Source organism: Heterocephalus glaber, unplaced genomic scaffold (genome assembly GCF_053883595.1).
Source record: "Heterocephalus glaber isolate CG9 unplaced genomic scaffold, H.glaber_assembly_v1.0 deba00001481, whole genome shotgun sequence".
Taxonomy (NCBI): Eukaryota; Metazoa; Chordata; class Mammalia; order Rodentia; family Bathyergidae; genus Heterocephalus; species Heterocephalus glaber.
In genome coordinates this window covers 18385744-18400725 of record NW_028258317.1, presented here as the reverse complement: position 1 = coordinate 18400725, position 14982 = coordinate 18385744, and the positions used below count along the sequence as shown (strand labels likewise).

The 14982-nt window shown below is 39.8% G+C and overlaps 1 protein-coding gene across 6 annotated transcripts in view; it reads left to right on the top strand.

The window, feature by feature from the left end:
* Positions 1-892: 892 nt before the first annotated feature.
* The window catches only part of Ubap1 (ubiquitin associated protein 1), a 55335-nt gene continuing 41245 nt past the window's right edge, over positions 893-14982 (top strand). For 2 of the 6 annotated variants that reach the window (XM_087183760.1, XM_021252974.2), the window contains exon 1: positions 907-1108. The gene's annotated coding sequence lies outside the window, so the exon portion shown is untranslated. Of the gene's footprint in view, positions 1109-14982 lie in introns of all 6 variants that reach the window. The other 4 variants (XM_087183761.1, XM_004838412.4, XM_087183757.1 and 1 more) reach the window with 4 other exon arrangements.

The window sequence follows — 14982 nt, the reverse complement described above, 5'->3', positions numbered from 1 at the left end:
GCTGCCGCCCTCCAAAAAAGGAGGCTAAATTGAGCAGAGAACAAAAGAATTGCCAATTCTGGATTATTTGCCTGCTTAGTTAAGCAGGTAACGGAGAGCCACATATTTAGGCAGAAGTAAATTTTTTCAAAGCAATAGATTCAGGTTGGGGAAGGTACCTCAGTGGTAGTCAGTTTGCCTACCATTCTCCTTGTAGCATTTGTTAGAAAATGATTACTCTCTGACTTTTACTAGAGTTAACTGGTTATGTTTTTATTTTTCCTATTGATTAGGATTAGAATTGAATCCAAGGCCTCATACACGGAAGGCAAGTGTTCTCACGGAAGGCAGTCTACACCCCCAGCCCTTCATTAGGAACTTTAGAGAACAAAGATTCATTTAATTCAGTTACAAATCCTCCATACATCTAATTTTAGCAGACAATCAATAAACACAGACGGCAATGAAGGCTTGGGATTGGACTATCTGGTTTAAATCCGTTTGAATGTCAAAACTAGAGAGAGATTAGAAGTTGCCTTTTAAAATTTATTCATTTATAAAAGGGGCAAGTGAAGCCTAGAGAGGGTATGATTTATACCAGGTCGCTGAGCCAGGAACAGAAAATAGACGTCCTAATTTCCAACTGGGATTCACTGCTGTTTTTGTGCAGCGCTTCGCGAATCAAAGCTCTTCGGTTCTCCGCTTTCGCTGGATCTCTTACCCCGAGTCTTACCCTTTCAGTAAACCTTTCCTTTCTTCCTCACCTGCGGGCTGCAGGGTCCAACCCTTCCAATTGCCACACTCCAGGAGTTAAGAGTTGCTCCGCCTCTGGGAAGGGATCAGTTGCGTCACCATCGGCTCCTCCCATTGGTCGAGGCGGGTGGAGCACGGCGTCAGACGTCAGACGTCAAAGGGGCGGAGCGGTGAGGGGAAGAGGAGGGAAGTAGGACTTCAACATGGCGCCTGCGGTATTGGCTGTGGCTGCGGTGACTGCCTGGCCCGGGTTGGGCAGAGTAGGGAGTGGTGGCGTTTGCTTTCCCTAGGGGCATCGGGAGCTCAGCGAGGACCGAGCCTGGGAGGCTAGCCGTCGCCAGCACCTTTCGGCTTTTGGGACGGCAGCGGCGTTCAGGTGAGGGGGCCTCTCTGGGGGAGGGGAAAGAGGGGCGGAGTTGGGGGAGGGGGCCGGTACCCGGAGACCCAGGGAGGAGGGAACCTGGGGAAGGGGCGGTAGGCCCAGCTGGGTGAAAGGTGCAGGAGTTGAGGGGTGAGAGGGAGAAGGGGCCAGACCGAGATCGGTAACTTGGGGAGAATTCTGGGAGAAGAGTCGGAGTGACGGGACCAGAGTTGAAGGGGCGAAGGGCAGATGGGATGCGGAAAATGACTTCGGATTAAGAGGACTAAAGCCCTACTAGAAGGTACGCACAGTAGACACCAATGGGACTGGAGTGAGAGAAGTCGGTGGGAGCTAGAGGATGTAGGGAGGAAGGACCCAGATTTAAGTAAAGAAGGTGAGTGCTGGGGAGTTGAAGGCGAGCTGGAAATGTGAGGATGTAGTTGTTCCTGAGATGATGAGATTAGGGAGAAAGGGAGAGCAGATAGCTTTGGCACTGTCTAGTCTTCTCCAGGTATGCTTATCTTTGCTTTTTTGTTGGTTTCTTGGGTGGATACTTTACCTGGACAAGGCCACCTGGGCCTCAAAACTGCCCCAAGTCTTTCTTGTGAAACCAAGTTACATTTCATTTATTTGATAAATATAAGCGCTCTCTGACCTTTGTGTTGTTGTCACATGTAATTGTTTCCAGACTTGCGTCTTCGAATTAAGACTGGATATAAAAAGATTTTATGTTAAACTGGAATAAAAATTTGAGTCTTTGTAGACTCCACGAAGTATTGCAAAACCAGATTTGGTATTTATCAAATATGCTGTATTCTATTCTAATCTCACTAGTGTTTTATCTTTTTACTGTTTTATTTTTTATTTTTCGGTACTGGGGATCAAACTCCGGTCCTTGTGCTTGCAAGGCAAGCGACGGAACCACTGAGCTAAATCCCCGGCCCTTTTTATTCAGTTTTAATTATCAGTATTTGAGAATTTGGGTAGTTGTAATGGATGTTTTCCTGTTGAATTTTATGAGATGTGATGGGAAAAACAAGGTATGTAGTTCTCAGTGATAGATAGCTCTTTCTAGTTAATGTCCCAACCTAGTTAAACTGAAAGTTTATATATTATCCTATATAGCAAAGAATGTCAAATGTTCTATTTTCTGCATTAACTTACTTTAGTGGGATTTTAATAGTAGTGGAATTTTACAAATTTGTTTCTGGTCCATCCTGTTCATTCTGTTACTTATTGAACGCCTGCTGTGTTTCAGTAATTCATTATAATTATGAAGAATTAGTGTTTCTCTAGTGAATATCTCTATTATTGTGGAGAAGATAATTTATTAACCTGCTCTGGACTCATTGGAAGAAAAGTGTTACTTTAGAAATGAGTCAAAGAAAAGTACTGTGTATGAATATAAAAACTTTCTGAGCTTCTCTTTTGTTTAGTATTTAAGACTTGGGGGCCGGAGACTTAGCTCAGTGGTTCTGCCGCCTGCCTGGCAAGCGCAAGGTCCTGAGTTCGATCCCTGGTACCAAAAAAAAAAAAAAATCTCTTTGTATTTAAGACTCATTGCCTCATCATGACATATTTTATGTATATCTGCTTTTATTTTTCATTTTGATTTTGAAGAAGATAAGAGTATTCTGATAATATTAGGTCTGTAGACAGTTTCTCTCTCTTTTTTTTTTTTCGGTACTGGGGATCGAACTCAGGACCTCACTCTTGCCAGCAAGCGCTGTGCCACTGATCTACATCCCCAGCCCTGTAGACAAGTCTCATCAATAGTTGTTAGTGCACATTTCTTTGACTGGCAGGAATCACTTGATCTTGTATGTCTTTTATTCTCTTGACTAGTATTAAAATGAGAGTTCAGGGCTGGGGATTTAGCTCAGTGGTTTTGCCTCCTGCCTCACAAGCGCAAGGTCCCAAGTTCAATCCCCGGTACCAAAAAAAAAAAATGAGAGTCCATGAAGTTTAATTTAGTGACTAAAATTCTTTTAGAATATTTTCAGCATTATAGATGTAAAATCCATAGAGTGTAGATACCAGTATTCTTTTTTTCTTATAGTTCAGTGTGTTAGGATATTCAAATGTAGATCACTTTGAGCATAAACTTTTTTCCCCATAGATTAACTAAATAAAAATAAGATACCATTCATTGATCTTTTGTTTTTTGGTTTTTTGAGACAGTCTTTTTATGTAGCTCCCACTGGCCTGGAATTCACTATGTAACCCAGGCTGGCCTCAAATTCCAGTGATCCTCCTGCCTCAGCCTCCCAAGTGCTTAGATTACAGGTGTGCACCATCACCCCTGGCCATTCATTCATCATTAATCAGATGATTTTCTTTAGATAGTCTTTCTCAAGAAATGCATATGTTTAAGAAATACTTTTTCACAACATTAAATAAGCTTTTTTGTTTTATTATTATTATTATTATTATTTTTGGTACCAGGGATCGAACCTTGCACTTTCAAGGCAGGTGGCGGAACCACTGAGCTAAATCCCTGGCTCATGTTTGTTTGAAACAAGGTTTTGCTGTGTAGTTCAGCCTGTCCTTGAACTCACTGTATAGCCCAGGCTGGCCTCAAACTCACAGCAGTCCTCCTGCCTCAGCTTCCCGAGTACTGGGATTATAGGCATGTGCCACCATGCCTGGTTTAAATAAGCTTTTTTTTTTCTTTTTCTTTTTTCCATTAAGTTTATTGGTATGTTTTAGGTATACATTACAGTTACATTCATCATTGGGATCTTGTACCTTTACATGATGTATCTTGGTTCTTAATTTTTCCCCTTTACCCTGCCCTCCCTTCAACTCCTCCACCCTTCTATATTTACAAAGCCTTTGTTTACATATTTTTCCTTTTTTTTTTGGTACCAGGGATCAAACTCAGGACCTTGTGCTTTTGAGGCAGGTGGCAGAACCACTGAGCTAAATCCCCAGCCCTTTCCTTTTCTCAAATTTTTTTATTTTCCCTTCTTTCCTTTCCCCATCCCTCCCACTTCCCCTACTCCTTTAGATCTTTTCTTCCTGTTTTACATTATCAATTATACATTTTAATTCTTATTTACACTTTCAGTTTTTCACACCAGAGAAACTATTTGGTATTTACACATGTGTGTCCTATTTATTTCACTTAAGAGTATGGCCTGTGGGGCTGGGGATTTAGCTCAGTGGTTCTGCTGCCTGCCTCAAAGGTGCAAGGGCCCGAGTTCAATCCTTGGTACCAAAAAAAAAAAAAAGAGTATGGCCTCAATGTGCATCCATTTAGCTATAAATGTCTCTAGTTTCTCATTCTTTATGGCTGAGTAGTACTCCGTTTTATTTAAAAACCACATCTTCTTTATCCAGTCTCCAGTTGATGGGCGAAGGCTGTTTCCAAGTTTTAGCTATTAGAAACTGTGCTGCTATAAACCTGGGTGTGCATATGTCACTGTGGTATGATTCTTTTAATTCTTTTGGGAAGATACCCAGTAGAGGAATAGTCAAATGTAAATAAGCTTTTTCTTAGAATCAAAAAGACCTTGAGGTGAAAAGGGGGAAAAAAAAGCAAAAGCTTAGAAATCACTTGTGTTTAGTTTCTTATACAGTGTGGAAATCCCTTTTTCTATACTGCAAAGACAAGTGAAGATCCATCCTCTTGTCCAGGTTTGTTAAAAGAGATAATAGGATTTTTGATAATTTATTACAGGAAAGTACTTTCTATTAGAAAAAGCAGCAAAAGATTGCGTTTCCAACTAGTAATGTACAGTTTCCTGTAATATTGGGAAATAATCTGAATGTAAGAGTGATATTTTTCTATGAATTACTTGGGAGTTACAATTTCAGACTTGAAAAATGTTAGGTGAGGGCTAGAGCTGATGCTCCATGTTAGAGCATCTGTGAGACCTTGGGTTCTGTACCCAGCACAACCTCCCTTCCCCCAAAAAGGTAGAGACAATTAGGTAAAAGGCTATATTTACAAGGGGAAAGATGCTAACACTGAGTATGTATTAGTCTGGAAAGTTAAACAGTAGATAATCTTACTTGATCTTTATAGTTTGAGTAGGTAAGTAGCTTGGTTATGATATATGCTTTTTGTGCACTGAAGAAACAGGACCAGAGAGGTGGAATAACTAAGATTATAGCTGTAAAATGGTAGAGTCTGAACTTTGTTTTTTTGAGACAGGGCCTTCCCATGTAACTCAGCCTGGTCTGGAATGTGCTGTGCAGCCCAGGTTAGCCTTCTGCTTTAGTCTCCTGAGTGGTGGTATTACAGGTATGCACCAGCATGCTTGGCCTAGAATCTGACTTTGAATTTAGTTCTGTCCAATATGAGTGCTCATGCTGAATGTTAACCATTTTGCCCTTCTTAGGTGGACATGGGGGCCATTCCAATTCCTATAAAGTAAAAACACTATAGTTTTTTTCTTTCCCTGGTACTAGAGATTGAACCCAGGGTCTCATGCATGCTGGGCAAGTAAGCTACACCCCCAGCTCTTTTTATTTTTATTTTTTGAGACAAAGCCTCTCTATGTAGTCCAGGCTGGCCTTCACTTTTGTTCATCATTATTATTATTATTAGTAGTAGTAGTTGTAGTAACAGTAACAGTAGTAGCAGCAGTAGTAGTGCTGGGGATTGAACCGGGGGCCTTTGCACTGAGCTACATCCCCAGGCCATTTTTATTTTTATTTTTAGACAGCGTCTTGCTAAATTGCCTAGGCCAGACTCCAATTTGCAATCCTCCTGCCTCAGCCTCCCAGATTGCTAAGATTACAGGTGGGTACCACCATACCTGGCTTATTTTTATTTTGAGTAGGGTTTTATGAAAACATTTTTTACTAGTACTATATATTTGCACTACATAATGATTACATTCATCCTGGGGATTTAGGTTTTGGAACCTGCAGTCTTCCTGGCTCAGCCTCCTGAGTAGCTGGGATTTTATGTGTGCCACTGGGCTGGCTAAACACAAAGGTTTTAAAGTAATGCCAGGCCAGGGATTTAGCTCAGTGGCATTGGGATGTCTTGAAAGCACAAGGTCCTGGATTTGATCCCCAGTACTGCCAAAAAAAAAAAAATTTAGGGCCCGAGGATTTAGCTCAGTGGTTCCACCGCCTGCCTCTCAAGCACAAGGACCGGAGTTTGATCTCCGGTACCAAAAAAAAAAAAAATTAAAGTAATGTCATTTGAAATGCTGTATAGCCAGGCATGCTGGCACATACCTGTATCCCAGCACTTGGAAGGCTGAGGCAGGTAGGAGAATTGCCTTGAGTTTAAGGCCAGCTTGGGCTATGTATTGAGTTCAAGGCCAGCCTGAACTACATGGTGAGAACTTGTCTCAACAAAACAAAACAGAACACAAAACAAGTTGTATCCACTCCCCATGATGAATATAATCATTATGTACTACAAACATGTACTACTAAAAATAAAATTTTTAATTAAAAAAACTACTTGTTCTCATTGAAATAATAGTAAAGCTGGAGTCAAAGTGTAGTTCATTGGAATTTAGACACTTATAATATCAGAATTCTAGCAGGAAATGAATACCTGAATATTTTGAACTTCACAAAGTACACTAGATAAACTGGGAGAAGACTAGAAGTTATCTTCTATGTTTCTTGGTCAAGTTTGACTCATTTTTATTTTGCTGAGTCAGATTGGACCTAATTCATTAAGGATCAAAATTTGTATTTGCAGTAATTTGCATGTGTTCTCAAAATTCTGGATTGGTCATTATCAGTTGCTTAATGCTTACCAGATACTTCCAGGGTTTTGAGAATTGCCTCATAGTAGCTGTGAATCATGTGGTTACTGAGTCAAGAGTCAAGAGTCAGCAGTATGTGTTTCAATTGCTTCATTTCCTCTCCAACACTTGATATTTTGAGACTTAAATTCTGTAAAAATTTTTTTTGTGTTTTTTGAGACAGGGTTTCCGCTGTGTACTTCAGGCTGGTCTAGAACTTGTGGCAATCCTCCTGTCTCAGCCTCCTGAGTACCGGGGTTACAGGCACGCTTCACCACTTCTGCCTTAAATTTTTTTTAATCTGGTGGGTTTAAAATGGTGTCTTGTGTTTTTATTAATATTTCTTAAAGCTGAGCATGTTTTCATATGTTCATTGGCCATTTGTGCTTCTGTGAAATGTGTATTCAAGTTTTTTTTGTCTGTTTTTATTTCAGGTTTTTCTCTTTCTGATTAAGATTTTTCTCCCCCTTTTTGGTGTTACTGTGGGTTGAACCCAGGGCTTTGCACTGAGCTACATCCCCAGCCCTTTTTCACATATATATATATTTTTAATGTGTGGCGTTTTTTTTTTTGGTACCAGGGAACAAACTCGGGTCGTTGTGCCTGGTGGAACCAGTGAGCTAAATCCCCAGCCCTATTTTTTTTTTTTTTTGAGACAAGATCTTGATAAAGTCTCTCAATTGCCCAGGGTAGCCTCAAACTTGTGATCCTTAGAGTGCTGGGATTATAGGTTTATACCGCCACACCCTGCTCCAGCTAAGAATTATATAGAGTATGCTTACCCAGCATGTGCAAGACCTTGAGTGTGGTTCCCCAGCACTGAGCAAAAAAGAAAACAAAAGTTCTTTAAATACTCTGGATATTATTACTATTACTGTTTTTTCAGTACTGGGAATTGAACTCAGGACCTTATGATTGCCAGGCAGGAATGGGCCACTGAGCTACATCCTTGGTCCATACTCTGGATATTATTTTCAGTTTATGGGTTGCAAATATCCTTTCCCAATTTGTCTTTTCATTTTTCATGTCTTTTGGTGAGAAAAGCATTTTTTTGTTTGTGTTTTTGTTTTTGGAGACCTCATGTTGCTATGTAGTCCAGGATGGCCTCAAACTCCTAATCCTTTTGCTTCATTCTCCCAGTGCTGATGATCAAACCCAGAACTTGGAGTATTCATAACTTTTTTTTTGGTACTGGGGATCGAACTCAGGACCTTGGCCTTGCAAGGTAGGCGCGGTACCACTGAGCTAAATCCCCAGCCTGAATATTCATAATTTTAATGAACTGAATTTTTCATTTGTTCCTGGCTTGTGCTTCTTTTGGTATCATATTTAGGAAATTCTTTGCTGTCAATGATGCTGTCTTCTCTCTTTCTCTTTTCCTCTCTCCCTTCCTCCTTTCCTCTCTTTTCTTTCCCTTTCCTTCCTTCCCTCCCCTCTCCCCCTTCTTTCTTCTTTCCGAGGTCCTCATGCATGTGAGGCATGCACTCTACCACTAGAATCCCCAGCTCATGTGCTATTGCTATTTTGATAAATAGAAAAATACATCAGTGTATAATGTGGTATCTAATCTGACAATTCTAATATTTGCTTGATTAGAAAGGCAGACTTCTCGGGCTGGGGATTTAGCTCAGTGGTTCTGGCGCCTGCCGTGCAAGTGCAAGGTCCCGCGTTTGATCCCTGGTACCAAAAAAAAAAAGCAGCTTAATTGTGGATTATACAAAAGTTGTGTACATTTTCCAGAATTGAAACACTGACAGATTTATGAATGAGGTGTGCATCTTATTTTTTTTTGAGACAGGGTCTTGCTATGTAGTTCAGGCTGGCCTTGAACTCATGGTGAGCCTCCTGCCTCAGTCTCCTGAGTGCTGAGATTACAGGTGTATGCCACCACACCTGGTTTGAGATATGCATTTCATTAAATGTTAGCAATGCAGTTTGACTAAATCTGCTGAAAGAGAGAATAGGTAGAATATGTGAGGACATAGGAGTAGGCAAAGACTTCGTGAACAAAAGCCAGACCAGGGAGATATTACAAAGAATCAACAACTGGGAGCTCATCTTATTAAAAAGCTTTTTTGGCTGGGGATTTAGCTAAGTGGTTCCGCCACCTGCCTCCCAAGCACAAGGTCCGGAGTTTGGTCCTGGTACCAAAAAAAAAAAAAAGCTTTTGCACAACAAGAGAAACCGTGAAAAGTGAAAAGACAACCCACAGCATTGGAAAAATTTTTTGCCAGCTATGCATCAAAGGACTACTATCTAGAATATATAAAGACCTCAGAAAAAATCAGACCCTGCAAATTTAAAGACCCAATCCAAAAATGGGCATCTGAAATGAGTAGACACTTCTCAGATGAAGAAGTAGAAACAGCAGATAAATATATGAAAAAATGTTCAACATCACTTGTCGTTAGAGAAATGTAGATTAAAACAACTCTGAGATTCCATCTCACTCCAGAAAGAATAGCATTTATCAAGAAATCAACCAATAACAAATGCTGGAGGGGCTGTGGGGAGAAAGGAACCCTTCTCCACTGTTGGTGGGAGTGTAGACTGGTGCAGCACTGTGGAAATCAGTGTGGAGATTTCTTGAAAAACTAAAACTAGAAAAAACAAAACAAAAAACCCCCTAAAACTAGAGGTTCCATTTGACCCAGCTATACCTCTTCTTGGTATCTTCCTGAAAGAATTAAAAGCAGCATTCCACAGTGATATATGCTCACCCATGTTTATAGCAGCACAGTTTGTAATATCTAAATCTTGGAAACAGCTCAAATGCCCATCAACTGATGAATGGATAAAGATGATGGGTTTTGTTTTTTTTTTCACAATGGAGTGAGGACCTGGGTTTGATCCCAGGTACCACCCACCAGCACCACCAAAACAAACCAAACCAACCCTAAACATTTATTTCTTATGTCCTAAAGAGATACTGTTCCATGGCATTCTAGTGTCCATTGATAATTAGAGGTTTTGAAGTTTGTGTTATTTTCTTTATAAATAGCCACTTTCTATCTGGGAATTATTTTTCTGGTTTTAAAAAAAATCTGATGATGATCCCTATTTTGATGATGTACAGATTTCGGTGTTTCCAATGCATTCTGCTTGTTAACTCCGCTCTTTTAGTTTGAAGATTGTGTTATTTATTCAGTTCTTATAGGTTCTATTTTTTCTCTTTCATTTTCCCAGTTTTCTCCTAACTCCAATTAAGATAGATTTGGGAGCTGCTTGAAATGATTGATACTGAGCTTGAAGTACTTTTACCACAACACATCTTTCCCTTTTGTATTTAAGGTTGAATTTTTAAAAAATAGCTTGCTTTTTTTCTTTTAAAATGTAGTACTGGGGGTTGAACCGAGGGCTTTCACACTGAGCTACATCCCAGCCTATTTTATTTTATTATTATTATTATTTTTTTTGGTACCAGGGATCAAACTCAGGACCTTGTGCTTTTGAGGCAGGTGTCGGCACCACTGAGCTAAATCCCCCCCACCCCATTTTTTTTTTTTTTTTTTTTTTTAAAGACAGATTCTTGCTAAATCAAGTTTTCTTGGCTGGGATTGAATTTGTGATCTTCCTGCTTCTGCCTCCCAGAGTGGTGGAATTATAAGTGTGTGCGACTATGCTTAGCTAAATAATAGTTTCCTTAAAATATATTTACTATACCATGTTCATGCATTTAAAGCATATAATTCAGTGACTTTTTAGAGTTTTTTTTTTTAATTTTTTATTTTTAGAGTTTTCTTGCAGTTGTGAGCCACTATGACAATCCAATTCTAGAATATTTCCAATTCTCAAACCTCAGGGCTGGGGATTTAGTTCAATGGCACCATGCCTGCCTTGCAAGTGCAAGGTCCTGAGTTTGATGTCCGGTACCAAAAAAAACCCCCCTCATACCCATTAGCATTCAGCCCTCATTCCCTCCTACTCCCAGTGAAGACACTAATCTATTTTCTGTCCCTGAATTTGTCTATAGATATTTTTCATTTAACATAATGTTTTCAAGGTTAACTGTATGTTTTTCTTTTCTTTTTTTTGTTGGTACCATTGGGGATTGAACTCAGGGTGTTGTATATTCTAGGCAAGCCCTTTACCTGTGAGACATCTCTGGCCCCATGCCATTGTTTTTAATTGTCAAATACTATATCATTTTATGCACATACCATATTCTACTCACTAGTTGATGGAATTTGGTTTTTCACTTCATGTACAAGTCTTCTGTGATTTATGTTATTTCCTCTGGAATATTCTCTTGAGTATATACGTTTTTTTTAAGACAGGGTCTTACTATGTAATCTAGGCTGGCCTTGAACTTTCAGCATTCCTGCTGCCTCATCCTCTGGTATGCTGGGGCTACAGGTGTGTCCCATGTCCAATGAGTATATACTTCTTGGGAATATACTTAGTGGCGATTAAATTTAACATCCTAAACTTTTGATAATGTAAGTTTTAATTGATAATGACTTAACGTCAATGTTATACAAAAGCTCTACCCTTTTTTGGGGGATACTGGGAATTGAACTCAGGACCTTGTACTTGCCAGGCAGCCATGGTGTTACTGAGCTAAATCCCCAGTCCAAAAGCTTTGCTCTTATATAGTCCCGTCCTCCCCCGCTTTAACATTTGTTATAGATTACATCCTTATACATTGTGTACCCAATCATACAATAATTTTTATGTTTTCTTTTATAAAGTATTATGAAATAAAAAGTACACTTACAAATCAAAAGTACAATACCAATGCTGGCTTTTATATTTGACTATTTACTTCTCTTTTTTTTTGGTGGTGGTACTGAGGATTGTGCTCAGCACCTGGCACGTGCTAGGCATGTGCTCTATCATTGAGCTATACCCTAGCCCTGACCATATACTCTTACTGGAGATCTTCATTTTTTTTCAGATTTTGAGTTACTTTCTACTATCCTATCGTATCCTAACACAAAAGATTCCTTTTTGCATTTTTTTTTTTTTTTTTTTTTTGGGTACCGGGGATCAAACTTGGGTCCTTGCGCCTGCAAAGCAGGCGGTGAAACCACTGAGCTAAATCCCCGGCCCCTTTTTGCCTTTTTGTAGGGGAAGACAGATAGCAATAAACTTAGTTTTTGTTTACCTGAGCATGTATTAATTTCTCCTTCATTTTGAAGGATAGGTGTGTCACATAGAATTCCTGTTGGACAGATTTTTCCTTTAGCACCTTAAATAATTCATTTCATTGTCTGTTGGCTTTCATAGTTTCTGATGAGAAATCTACTGTTATTGAGGACCCCTTGTATGTATGTGATGAATAACTTCATTCCTCTTTTAAAATTCTCTGTCTTTTCACAGTTTGTTTATAATAAGTCTAGGTGTGAGTGTCTTGGGGATTATTCTAGTTGGCATTCATTGAACTTGTATTTGAAGATGAATGCCTTTTATCAAGTTTGGAGAATATTGGGCTTTCTTGCTTCTTTCTTTGATGCTAGGGATTGAACCCATGGCCTCCTGCGTGCTAGACACTGCCCCTTAGCTACACCTTTAGCCACTCACATATTTTCTTTCTTCATGCACACTTAGATTCTCTAGTTTGGGCCTTGAGAATAGTGCTGCAATGAACATGAGAATGTATTAGATTTCATTTCCTTTGGATGTATATACAGAAGTGGGATTGCTACATCATATAGTAGTTCTATTTTAATTTTTTGAGAAACGTCTAAACTTTTTTTTTTAATTGAATTCAGGGCCTCATGAATGCTAGACAAATACTCTACCACTGAGCTACATTGGCCACCTCTATTGTGTTTTTCATACTGGCTGTACCACTTTACATTTCTACAACAGCTTACAGAGGTGACCATTTCTGTACATCTTTGCAAACGCGATGCATGGTGTATTTCTTTTTTAAAATAATAGCCATCCTAACAGGTTTGAGGTGATACCTCATTGTAATTTTGATTTGGATGTACCTGTTGATTAGTGATGTTGAACTCTTTTCATGTACCTCTTGCCCCTTGTGTGTCCTTTTTCTTCTGTCTTTTTTTTTGTGTGTGGTACTGGGGATTGAACCCAGGACATTCACACTGAGCTACATTTTACTCCTTTTATTTTTAATTTAATTTTTATTTTTTAACTTTTTTTGGTACTCGGGATCAAACTCAGGACCTTGTACTTTCGAGGCAGGTGCTGAGGTAAATCCCTGGCCCTTTATTTTTTACTTTGAGACAGGGTCTTACTAAGTTCAGTTGACCAGGCTGGGCTTGAATTTGGGATCCTCCTACCTCAGCCTCCCAGAGTGCTGGCATTAAAGGTGTGTACCACCACGCCTGGATATGTCTTTTATGGTTTTTTGTTTGTTTTGTTCTTATTTTTTGTTGTTGTTGTTTTGTTTTGTTTGAGACAGGGTCTCTCTTTGTAGTTCAGGCTGGCCTTAAACTCACTATGTAGCCCAGGCTGGCCTTAAACTTGTGGCGATCCTCCTGAATGCTAGGATTACAGGCATGTGACACCAAGCCTGGCCTGCCTATGTCTTTTTTTCTATTGGAGGAATGTCTATTCAGGGTCTTTGTCCATTTTTTTCATCATTTTTTTTCTTTTTCATGTGTGTGCATATATGTGCTGTTGAGTTGTGTGAGTTCCAGATACTAACCCCTTATCAAGTATGTGGCTTTGCAGATATTTTCTCTCATTTCATAACCTGGCTCTTTCTCCCTCTTTTTTTTCCTCTCTCTTTTCTTTCTTTTATGGTACTAGAGATTGAACTCAGGAGTTGGCAGTGAGCTGCATCTCCAACCCTTTTTTTTTTTTTTCTGGTACCGGGGATCGAACTCTGGACCTTGCGCTTGTGAGGCAAGTGCTGGAACCACTGAGCTAAATCCCCAGCTCCTTTTTTTTTGCTTTTGAGGCAGGAGGATCTTGTTAAGTTGACCAGGCTGGGTTTGAATTTGCCATTCTCTTGGATCAGCTTTCCAAAATGCTTGGATTTTAGGCTAAACTTGAATTCCTTTAAAATTGATGGTAAAAACATAAAAATTACACATATTTATGAGATACCAATGTGATGTTTTGGTATATGTATACTTTGTGTGTGTGCTGGGGATTCAACCCATGGCCTTATGCACATAATGTTTAAATCAGGTTAAATGTGTATATTACCATGTCCAGCTACCACTTCAGTCTTTACAGGGACATTTTGGTTGAGAACACCTTCAGCATTTAACTTGGCCTGGGTTCTAGATAGTCCATACAGTAATGTCTGTGGGCAGGTAGGGCTTGCTACTACTGTAGTCTCTAGTGAACCCAGCCCTGTCTATACTTTGAGATTGGGTGTGGCTGAGGTCAGGTGTGTCTGTTGGCTGGGCTTTACATTGAGGCAGGGCTGGGAGAGGTACTGGCTGGGCTCTGCCCTGGTCAGGTTTCCTTGCAGGCTATGCACCATAGCTGTGTGTGGCCAGAAGTTGGCTCTCCAGTCTTATAGGCTGCATAATGTACTCTAAAGTTGAGTGAGGTCACAGGGTGCAATCTGCCTAGGTAGGACTACTGACTGTGCTCTGCACTTGGGCATGGTTGTTGGCTGGGTACCTGATTGGGTGGGTCTGAAGCTGTATCTGTATCATTGGTGGGGTTGCAGGGTGTACTCTGGGATCTGACAGGACTACAGGATGTTCAAAGTTTCTGGATTTCAGAGCAGTTTGGATCTTGGACTTTTGGATTAGGGATGCTCAGCTGATAAATCTATGCAAATATTCTAAAATAAAAAAATTTTAAAAACCCCAGAAAATTTAGAAATCTGAAAACACGTCTGGCCCCAAATATTTCAAAAAAGAATTACGCAACCTGTCTGTACAAGGTCTGTACAAAACTAAATACCATCATTGGTACATTAGTATTGACTAAACTTTAAAATTCATTGTTAACCATCCTGCCCCTTTTTGTTTTTCTGATCCTCAAACTAGTGATACTCCTCCCTCAGCCTCTAGAGTAGCTGGGATGACAGGCATGCATCACCAAACCCATGTACACCTGTCCATATTACTAACCTTAATCTTGTGTTGTTTCTGGAGTAAATATAAAACTATGCTTTCCCTTAGTTCTTTTTTTTGGTACCAGGGATGGAACTTGGGTCTTTGTGCTTTTGAGGCAGGAAGTGGAACCACTGAGCTAAATCCCCGGTCCTCTTAGTTCTTTTTTTAAAAAAGA